Source organism: Bos javanicus, chromosome 6 (genome assembly GCF_032452875.1).
Source record: "Bos javanicus breed banteng chromosome 6, ARS-OSU_banteng_1.0, whole genome shotgun sequence".
NCBI classification, from domain to species: Eukaryota; Metazoa; Chordata; class Mammalia; order Artiodactyla; family Bovidae; genus Bos; species Bos javanicus.
Window position 1 is genome coordinate 48,217,213 of NC_083873.1, and position 11,407 is coordinate 48,228,619.

The 11,407-nt window shown below is 37.1% G+C and overlaps 1 non-coding gene across 1 annotated transcript; it reads left to right on the forward strand.

The window, feature by feature from the left end:
• The first annotated feature begins 259 nt into the window (after positions 1-259).
• Positions 260-331, forward strand: TRNAW-CCA (transfer RNA tryptophan (anticodon CCA)). Its single transcript has one exon. It is a non-coding gene; the product is annotated as a tRNA-Trp (tRNA).
• The last annotated feature ends 11,076 nt before the right edge of the window (positions 332-11,407 follow it).

Genomic DNA, 11,407 nt, shown 5'->3' on the forward strand with positions numbered 1-11,407 from the left:
ATTTTTGTGATCCACAGAGTCAAAGGCTTTAGCATAGTCAATGAAGCAGAAATAGATGTTCTGCTGGAATTCCCTTGCTTTCTCTATGATCCAATAGCAATTTTATCTCTGGTCCCTCTGCCTTTTCTAAATCCAGCTTGTACATCTTGAAATTCTTGGTTCATGTACTGCTAAAGCTTAGCTTGAAGGATTTTGAGCATTACCTTGCCAGCATTTGAAATGAGCACAATTACATGGTAATTCAAACATTCTTTGGGCTTCCCTGGTGGCTCAGAGGTTAAAGCATCTGCCTCCAATGCGGGAGACCCGGGTTCGATCCCTGGGTTGGGAAGATCCCCTGGAGAAGGAAATGGTAACCCACTCCAGTATTCTTGCCTGGAAAATCCCATGGACGGAGAAGCCTGGTAGGCTACAGTCCACGGGGTCGCAAAGAGTCGGACACGACTGAGTGACTTCACTTTCACCTTCAAACATTCTTTAGCATTGCCCTTCTTTGGAAATGGAATGAAAATACATTTTCCAGTCCTGGGCCCTACTGAATTTTGGAAATTTGATGACATATTGAGTACAAAACTTTAACAGTATCATTTTTTTAGGATTTTAAATAGCTCAACTGGAATTCTATCACTTCCTCTAGCTTTGTTCATAGTAATACTTATCTTAAGGCCCACTTGACTCCACACTCCAGGATACCTGGCTCTAAGTGAGTGACCACACCATCATTGTTTTCCAGGTCATTAAGACAGGTTTTGTACAGTTCTTCTGTGTGTTCTTACCACCTCTTCTTAATCTCTCCTGCTTCTATTAGGTCCTTACCTTTTCTATCCTTTATTGAGCCCATCTTTGCATGAAATGTTCCCTTAGTATCTCCAATTTTCTTGAAGAGACCTCTAGTCTTTCCCATTCTATGGTTTTTCTCTATCTCTTTGTATTGTTCACTTAGGAAGGGTTTTTTTTTTAAATCTCTCCTTGCTATTCTCTGGAACTCTGCATTCAGTTGTGTTATCTTTCCCTGTCTCCTTTGACTTTTGCTTCTCTTCTTTTTCAGCTATTTGTAAGGCCTCATCAGGCAATCACTTTGTCTTCTTGCATTTCTTTTTCTTGGAGATAGTTTTGGTCACCACTTCCTGTACAATGTTATGAACCTCCACCCATAGTTCTGCAGGCAGTCTGTCTACCAGAGCTAATCCCTTGAATCTATTCATCATTTCCACTGTGTAATCATAAGTTATTTGATTTATGTCATACCTGAATCGTCCTAGTGGTTTTCCCTACTTTCTTCAATTTAAGCCTGAATTTTGCTATAAGGTGATCATGATCTGAGCCACAGTTAGCTCCAGGTCTTGTTTTTATTGAGTGTATGGAGTTTCTCTATATTTGGCTGCAAAGAATATAATCAATCTGATTTCAGTGTCGACTATCTGGTGATGTCCATGTGTAGAGTTGTCTCTTGTGTTGTTGGAAGAGAGTGTTTGCTATGACCAGTGTGTTCTCTTGACAAAACATTATTAGCCTTTGTCCTGCTTCATTTTGTACTCCAAGGCCAAACTTGCCTGTTACTCCAGGTATCTCGTGACCACCTACTTTTGCATTCCAAATACAAATGAGTGATGATATTGCTACATTTGTTGGGAACGGGTCCAGATGAACATGTGGAAAAATGGACTTGAACGTGAGAGTACATTCTTAAGCCCATGAGTTGAGTCATACTTTACACTCAGCTTTGCTCTTTCATCATTGTCAGCCCTCCAAGAGCCCAGTAACCTGTGGCAGTTGAGTTATAGTGTTCTTTATGAAGGCTGCTTCAACCATAGGCCTTTTTGCTGTTTTTCTTTGAGCCAGTTCCCCTCAAAGCATTTTATCATCTTGTCTGCTGAAACTCCTCCACTTCTCATATCATTTCATTTGTATGTTCCCTATGCAGCAGCATCTAATGATCATGTAATAATATGGAAGAAGAGGCAGACATGTACTTTGAGCAAGACCTTTTCTAAATAATGAAATAGCTGGTATAGAATTAGAAGAGAATTGAGCATTTCAGTTCTAGAAGTCAGAAAAAAATTTCTCAGTTGAACTAATCATCTGTCTCTTTGCATGCACATCCTTTTATTGTAGATATTTGTCTCTAGACAGGCCTCCACAGTTAAATAATTAGCACAGTTACAGCCACAGTTGTGTCTTATATATTTTGCTCTTCATTGTAATACTTGGAAGCAAAGCTACCTGGGTAGAACTAAATCTGTTGTACAGATAATATTTGAAATCACACTGCAAATTAGAAATACATGTGAGCATACCCTATCAACACTAGAACACACTTGTGGGTGCCAGAGTGGGGATGGGGGTGGATGCGCTGGGAGTTTGTGGCAAGCACATACAAACAATTATATGGAGAATGGACAAAAAACAATATCCTAGTTTATAGCACAGAGAACCATATTCAGTATTCTATGCTAAACCATGGTGGAAAAGAATATGAAAAGAAAGGTGTGTATATGCATAACTGAATCACTTTGTTTCACAGTAGAAATTAACACAGCATTGTAGATCAACTACTTCAATAAAATAAACAAACAAAAAAGAATACTCTACCAATGTTAAGTAAAATGGCTTGCCTTTATAAAGATTTTCTTAGGTACCAAATATGCAAAAAATAAAGTGATGAATCAAGAAACATGCTTGTTGTAGCATTTTATGGCTAATGTATTTTGACTTTTTGAGTAAGGACTCAAAGCCACATCACTCAACAGATGCTTGATTCATTAAAGCAAATATGTGATAGCATGTTTACTTTCTCTCAGTTCTTGTTGTCATCAGGATGTGTCAGTCATCTCCCCCATGTCAAGTACACTTCAGAGAAATATAGCTGATGTGCTTAGAAGACTTTGTATGTTTTCTTTCAGGCTCTTGAGGTTAAAAACTTAGCAATTTTCCTTTGTGAGATAGTACTTGAGATTTAACATCAGAATGAAGGATGAATTCAAAAGACAAGAAGATCAGGAGGTTTGTGGGTAGTGGGAATGTTTTAAATATTAGCCTGTTAACTTTCTATGAACTAGCTAGATAAAGATGATGTTGACACTGTCTCTTTTCATAACCTTCAACTAATATGGTCTGAATCTTAAAAAAAATAAGTTCTCATTGAAGAATTTTGAGTGTTGAGAACTATTTCACATGGAGTGGATGGACACATAATTTTATTCTCTACTATTTCACATGGAGTGGATGGACACATAATTTTATTCTCTACTAACTAATTAGATGTGCTTCTAATGAACAGTGTTCACATATTCCCTTGTCCCATCAAGCAGGTAAATTCAAGGAACTACTTGTTACTTCTGGATACTATAAAGTTTCATCAGTCTTCTCTGATTAATAACAATAACAACAACATGCCAGATAAAAGGTAAAATAATTCTTCAATGACAACATTGTCTCTCACATGATAATTTCAGGTTAAAATGCTCTAGTCCTTCTATCCTCCTTAATGAGAATTTCTAAATCCTCAGAATATAGCAAAATAGACCAGCATGCATAAACACAATGAATGTTGAATGAATATACATAGAAAAAACCTAATTACGGCTGGATAAACAGATATGTGAACAAATAAATTCGTGAAAACAGAAACAATGGTGACACTGAGACATAACAATTATAAAGAAAAATTATTTAAAATTCAGCCATTCCTGTTATTGGATCATATTATCCACATTTGTCTGTATACAGCTACAGTTTCCTACTCAAGATCATTTAAGTAGATTTCCCATCTTGATTACAATAAAAAGTGCTATACATATTTTCTCAATTTCAATGTTTTCTTCTTCAAAGCCATAGTTTTACATCTTTGCATGAAATTTTTCTTTTGTTGGTTACAACAGGTTTTACTTTTTCTTGTCTTTCCTATTTATAGAAACCAATACCAACAAAAGTTTTAAGACTTCTTCAAACTCCAGTGAATTTTCACTGGGGTTGGCATTTTCTCGACGAAAGCATTCAGCCAATTTTAATAACAAGTTGGTAGTGATTTTAGATTTGTTCATCCACAGTCTGTATGATCAGTGATGCTAAGGGATGTATTTAAGAAGACACGTGGGATATATATCATGTGTATGATTCTGAAACCAGCTGTTCTATAAATACTTCATTTGGTTTGTCGTTTGAATATTGCTTGGGTGCCTCCAGATGGATTTAGTGGACATTTAAAATCAATTCTCTATTTTGGCCTTTCATTGACTGAAGAGTAATTATGCAAAAGCTCATACCATCAGAATCACTCACTTAAATCAAATCTGAGAGAATATGAGCATCTTTCCACCTGTGTTCTTAATGTTTCTTCTATGTTTACCTACTAAATCATATATCATATAGCACTGGACATTTTTTGTTAACACGAATGTCTTCTTTGTTTATCTTAGAAGCAAGGACTAAGCATACCCAATTCTAAATGCATATGCAATATACATAGACATGTGTGCATTGCTGTTATTATTGTTTCTTGAATTCATTATTTACTTGATCTATATGTTTTATAGCTGCAGGGATGCTAAAAAAGAAAAATAGAAAGATATGAGGTGGCTTTGAGTAATGTGGCTTGGTGCGTGCTAAATAACTTCAGACTCATACAACTCTTTGCAACCCTATGGACTATAGCCTGCAAGACTCCTCTGTCCATGGGATTCTCTAGGCAAGAATACTGGAGTGGGTTGCCATGCACTCCTCCAGGGGATCTTCTCTACCAGGAAATCAAACCTGCCTTTCTTTGATATCCTATAATAGTAGGCAGGTTCCTTACCACCAGCACCACCTGGTAAGCAAACTCAACACTGACCCTAAGTTCTATGTTCTGGTTTATGGATGTAGAATAGTGCCTTAGTTAAAAACTTGCTTACCCATGAACTAGTCTTGATTAACAGATTCATATTGATTAAATTCACAAAAGTTGGCATATGTAAGTCAAGATGCATTCCCTTAACTTGCTGTTGCCTCTATGACAATATCCTTCATTCCATCCAAAAACATTCTTTTGGATATCCAAAAAATGCTTCTTATCTGTGAAGCCTTCCTTGCCCTCATGTACACTCAGCATCATGGTAGATATTTGTACTTGACATTTAAAGAGCACTAGTCATACTAACTGGCATCTATTTGTCTCTGTTTATTCTACTACTTGAGCCCTTTGAGACCTTAACTCAGCCTCCATCATATATCATATGCAACAGAGTACCTGATCTATTATGGGTACTCCACAGATGACATTGGTACTTACGTCTATTTATTTACTACATAAGTAGATTTGCTAGTAGTATATTATATTTACTGAGATTTATTAGCATATTAAGATTGATTTATTACATAAGAGGTTGAGCATCTTCTTTCTCTGTGTCTTCTCCATAAATTATTGTCAATGTACCTAAGAAGACTCCCCCAAGAACCTTGAGATGATAAGCTAGATGTTCTTTTATTTGGGGTTATATTCCTTTCCATGGATAATTCAAATACAGGAAAGAGTAAATTATTGCAGTTAAGATCAGATATATCTCTATAGACAGATAAAGCTATGATTAGTCCAGCTTCCTTAATTATAAATGGGTTCTGCAGGATCTATTATTATTGTGGCTATGAATACCAGGTTTTATGAGAGAGCTCAATAATTTTAACAAATTAAAGCATGAAATAAACAGCAGATATAGAATAATTAGATCAGAATAAACCAGGTTCCACCTGTCTCAGCCATAACATATATAAATGCAAAAGTATTTCAAATGGATCATTGGCATGTTTTTGTCTAAGTCTTTTCACAGCTGCAGTGAAAGTGGAATTATGGAAATGATTAGCCTCGGGTCTATCGTCATTCATCTTGAGCCCAGGATGCCAGGAGTTTGCAGCTATTATTGTATCATATCCAGCAATTTACTCCAATGAAGTCTTGTGGAAATCCTATATAATGTTAGAAAGATGTGAATTTAAGCTGTATAACCATGCAGTGCACAGGATGAAAGGTAGTATAAGCTGTGATCTACAATAACTGGCATCTTAACACATGAGCATGACTAGGCCTGTGTCAATGAAGAAATCCATTCAAGACTATTAGCTTCAGTCCTGGTATATGCAAGTTATCATTATCTACTGGTAATACAATTGATGAATAAATGATTCATTATAGATACAGATGCAATATGTATAACATTTGAAAATAGTGAACTATTCATAAGTGTAATATGGGCATCAAAGTAAGTATGAAATTATTGCTAAATAGATAAAAGAAAATTATTGAATGGGAAGCCCCCATTTGAAAGTATTTTAAACAGCCCCACGGCTGACAAATTACATATATAAGTCATGGAGATATATTTGTCTAGCATATCAAGCTCACAAAACCCACATATGCTGAATAAAATGGAAGAAATAGAAATGTTAGGTGCATAAACTTTATAAAATTAATGCATTAAATATTAATATGAAGCCATAGTGCCAAGAGGTTTTTCCTGCAAAGAGAAACTTTTTTTATTTACCTAATAAGCTTGTGTGCAAGTGTTCTCAGTAAGGACAGTTAGCACTTCTGAGAGAACATTCAATCTGCTTGGCTCTCCAAGTAATAGCAAATTGAGGGTACAGATGATAGAATCTTAGTCCTGGATGGGAGCTCAGAAATAATTTAGTCTGCATAGATGAGGGCCCTTAGGTCCAGAGCTGTTGAATGATTCACATAAGTTCACATAATTGCCTAGTGACAGAGCTGGGATTAGAACCCCTGTCAGATGACACAGAGTAGAGGGCCCTGGGCTACCCCTCCCCAGGGCAGCTAGAAAATGACTGCTAACATATCAGCCTGACCTTGATGACTTAAAATTTACTTCTCAGAATATAACACGATTATGGAATAGTAACCCAGAAGCTGCTTTAAAGTTTATTTCTGTTAGAAATTAGGGGCTATCTGGGGCTGATTTTAGGAAAAGTGAATGTAAAGAAGCATTTGTGTCTTTTTCCAAGGCTGTTAGGTGCCTGGGAAGGGAATTCTTGGGAGAGACAGATGGCTTTTGTGCTCTAACATCCTGTTCAATCACCAGTGGGAAGTGTGAGAGTTCACATGATCACTGAGCTCAGGTGGGTTACATCTGAGTCCTGAAGCAACAGAAGACATTGAGGAAACACTGATGCATAATGCTCCTCAGTCCCCAGACCTGCTTTCTTAAGGTAAATCCAGGGAGTTTAGACATTTAAAAGATCAGCTCTTTCAAGTGGTTTATAAATCAGACTTACCCTAGAAAGCTCAGTGGGGCTCCCTCGTCAAGCTGCCTTCTCCAGATGTTGCTAAGAGAACAGCTGTGCTGACCAGCTGACAGAAGGACTCAAGAGACTGATGGACTGTTCAGGGAAGACAACCAGCTGCTTACGGAAGCAACATCTGGGTTTGGCTCATTGGAATCAGTGTCAATACACCAATAGAAATTTCAGATTTATCTGAGGAGATATCATGTTTCTGAAGTTTTACTTCGACCATCATCCCAAATTAGGGTGTGGTTCTCATGTCTACTCTGTCTTGTGACTATCAAAAGGGAGGGAAGACTATAGTTTAGATTATTTGCTACCTTTTTTTGTACTTTAGTTCACTTTGTGCTAGAAGACATATAGGTGCAGTCTCATTAAATCATCTCAATGATCTGAGGAAGCTTCTTTGTTTTGAACAATATAACTTTGTTTTGAAAATAGAGAAACAGAGACCCAGATATGGAAGTTCAGTTCAGTCGCTCAGTTGTATCTGACTCTTTGCAGCTTCATGGACTGCAGCACACCAGGCCTCCCTGTCCATCACCAACTCCCGGAGTTTACTCAAACTCATGTCCATTGAGTTGGTGATGCCATCCAAACATCTCATCCTCTGTCGTCTCCATCTCCTCCCACCTTCAATCTTTCCCAGCATCAGGGTCTTTTCCAAGGAGTCAGTTCTTCCCATCAGGTGGCCAGAGAATGGGAGTTTCAGCTTCAGCATCAGTCCTTCCAGTGAATATTCAGGACTGATTTACTTTAGGATGGACTGACTGTATCTCCTTGCAGTCCAAGGGACTCTCAAGAGTCTTCTCCAACACCACAGTTCAAAAGCATCAATTCTTCGGGGCTCAACCTTCTTTATGGTTCAACTCTCACATCCATACATGACCACTGGAAAAACCATAACTTTGACTAGATAGACATTTGTCAGGAAAGTAATGTCTCTGCTTTTTAATACGGTGTCTAGTTTGGTCATAACTTTTCTTCCAAGGAGCAAGTGTCTTTTAATTTCATGGCTGCAGTCACCATCTGCATTGATTTTGGAGCCCCCCCCCCCAAAAAAAAAGTCTGTCACTGTTTCCATTGTTTCACCATCTATTTGCCATAAAGTGATGGGACCAGATGCCACGATCTTAGTTTTCTGGATGTTGAGTTTTAAGCCAACTTTTTCACTCTCCTTGCTTTTACTTTCACCAAGAGTCTCTTTAGTTCTTCTTCGCTTTCTGCCATAAGTGTGGCTGTCATCTGCATATCTGAGATTATTGATATTTCTCCTGCAATCTCAATTCCAACTTCATCCAGTCCAGCATTTCTCATGATGTAGTCTGCATTTAAGTTAAATAAGCAGGGTGACAATATATAGCCTTGACATACTCCTTTCCCAATTTGGAACCAGTGTTGCTCTATGTCCAGTTCTAACTGTTGCTTCTTGACCTGTGGACAGATTGCTCAAGAAGCAGGTCAGGTGGTTTGGTATCTCTTTAAGAATTTTCCACAGTTTGCTGTGATCTACACAGTCAAAGGCTTTGGCATAGTCAATAAAGCAGAAGTAAATGTTTTTCTGGAACTTTCTCACTTTTTCTATGATCAAATGGATGTTGGCAATTTGATCTCTGATTCCTCTGCCTTTTCTAAATCCAGCGTGAACATCTGGAAGTTCATGGCTCACATACTGTTGAGGCCTGGCTTGGAGAATTCTGAGCATTACTTTGCTAATGTGTGAGTTGAGTGCAATTGTGTGGTAGTTTGAGCATTCTTTGGCATTGCCTTTCTTTGGGATTGGAATGAAAACTGACCATTTCCAGTCCTGTGGCCACTGCTGAGTTTTCCACATTTGTTAACATATTGAGTGCAGCACTTTCACAGCATCCTCTTTTAGGATTTGAAATAGCTCAACTGGAATTCCATCACCTCCACTAGCTTTGTTCATAGTGATGCTTCCTAAGGCCCACTTGACTTCACATTCCAGGATGTCTGGCTCTAGGTGAGTGATCATACCATCGTTACTATCTGGGTTGTGAAGCTCTTTTTTGTATGGTTCTTCTGTGTATTCTTGCCACCTCTTCTTAATATCTTCTGCTTCTATTAGGTCCATACCATTTCTGTCCTTTATCGAGGCCATCTTTGCATGAAATGTTCCCTTGATATCTTTAATTTTCTTGAAGAGATCTCTAGTCTTCCCCATTCTGTTGTTTTCCTCTATTTCTTTGCATTGATCACTGAAGAAGACTTTCTTATCTCTTCTTGCTTTTCTTTGGAACTCTGCATTCAAATGGGTATATCTTTCCTTTTCTCCTTTGCCTTTTGCTTCTCTTCTTTTCACAGCTATTTGCAAGGCCTCCTCAGGCAATCTTTTTGGAATTTTTTTTTCTTGGAGTTGGTCTTGATCACTGCCTCCTGTACAATGTCACGATCCTCTGTCCATTGTTTTTCAGGCACTCTGTCTATCAGATCTAATCCCTTGAATCTATTTGTCACTTCCACTTTATAATCATAAGAGATTTGATTTAGGTAATACCTGAATGGTCTAGTCTACAGATATGGAAATGACTAACCTAAATTCTTTTTGGTATAATATGCAGGACTGAGATTAGAAACAGGTCTGTCCCACTCTAAAGTTCATGGTCTTTCCTCTGGACCACTCATTCCTTCATATTCTCTTTCTTTTATTCTATATCTATCTGAGAAGACTGAATTACAATTTTATGAAATGGTGGAACCTTGGATTTTCAGATGATATTCTTACTCAGTTATAAGAATGAAGATACAATATTCCAGATGGAGAGATTTAAAACAAGTTACAGCTGATAATGTGTTGTCTTCCTAGCTCTCATTGCAGTTTCAAGTGCAGGAGGAATAATTAAAGGATTTGAAAATGGTAACATGACATGCTTCATTTACTATAGTTAGAAATCATGGAATAGCAAATAGCAGACAGGATTCTTAAGCAAGACAGAATCGGGAGCATCTTGTCTTGGTCCTTTATACATGTAGGTTGCTATGTTAACAAGAGGTATTTAATCTGAGAGGGGATTGAAGAAGGTACTCTATTATTTTAGTTAGTAAGATGGAGTGAAGGTTTCCTTCTCTGAGAGCAGGTGAAAGATCAATATTATCTTATGACCTAGTGGTCACCATTTGGCTAATAAAATACTGCAAGATTAATTTCTTTCTTTGTGAAATGGTTTTTTCCCTTTACTTTTTCCTTTATATTACTCTATAGTACAAAAGAACCAAAGCTGTGAAAGAGGAGGAAGTGTCCTAGTATCTATGACAATGCTACTCTGAAGATCACAGAGATTAGAGTCGAGCTCAGTGGCCTGATTATGTCCACGAAGCACTTTTGCTGCAATTTGCTGCCTCTTTTTATTCTAAATAGAACCCATAATTAACACTACATTGGGTTGGCTAAGGTTCACTAAAGCTGGACTCTATATATAACCTTTTGTTATTAAAGAATATACATATGTTATATTTCTATACCCCATTTGGAGATAGAAGTCAGACAGCTGCTTTATTTTTTTTTCTTCCTCATATTGAAATCAAACTTTCAAATTTCATATACAGTCAGAAAAACAACAGCTCTGATGGAATAATTTTTAAAAATTATTCTAACCACAGTTAGCACACTGATTACAGAAATTGGAAAAATAATATTTGACTGATCCTTATCAATGTCCTATCCAATTAAAAGGATTGATGCATTTCTTGTAGACATAGGGCACATGTCTATGGGAAGCAACAGCTTACTGCTTTGAAAACTAAAGGGCTCTAAGACACTCTGTCACAAGATAAAGTTCTTGTATGAATAGCAGAGATAGATTCATTTAATTTAAATATCATCCTGATTTGTATTTCAAAATAAATAAGGACTTTTTGAAGCATGCATCAAAATAGTTGTAGGGAAAACAGCATTTTGGGGGAAAAAACCTAAATTATACAATTTCTGAAAAATAAATGGCTCATGTGCTGTAATCTGAAATGACCATTTCATTTATCTGTATACATTGTTTCATACAATATATGGCTATCAGGTTTCATCAAATTTTTAAAAGGATTTTTTAAAAGGAAAGATAATTGAAGCAAAAATGATGCTTCTAACCTCAGCTGATTTGACATCCCAATTAAAACTTAT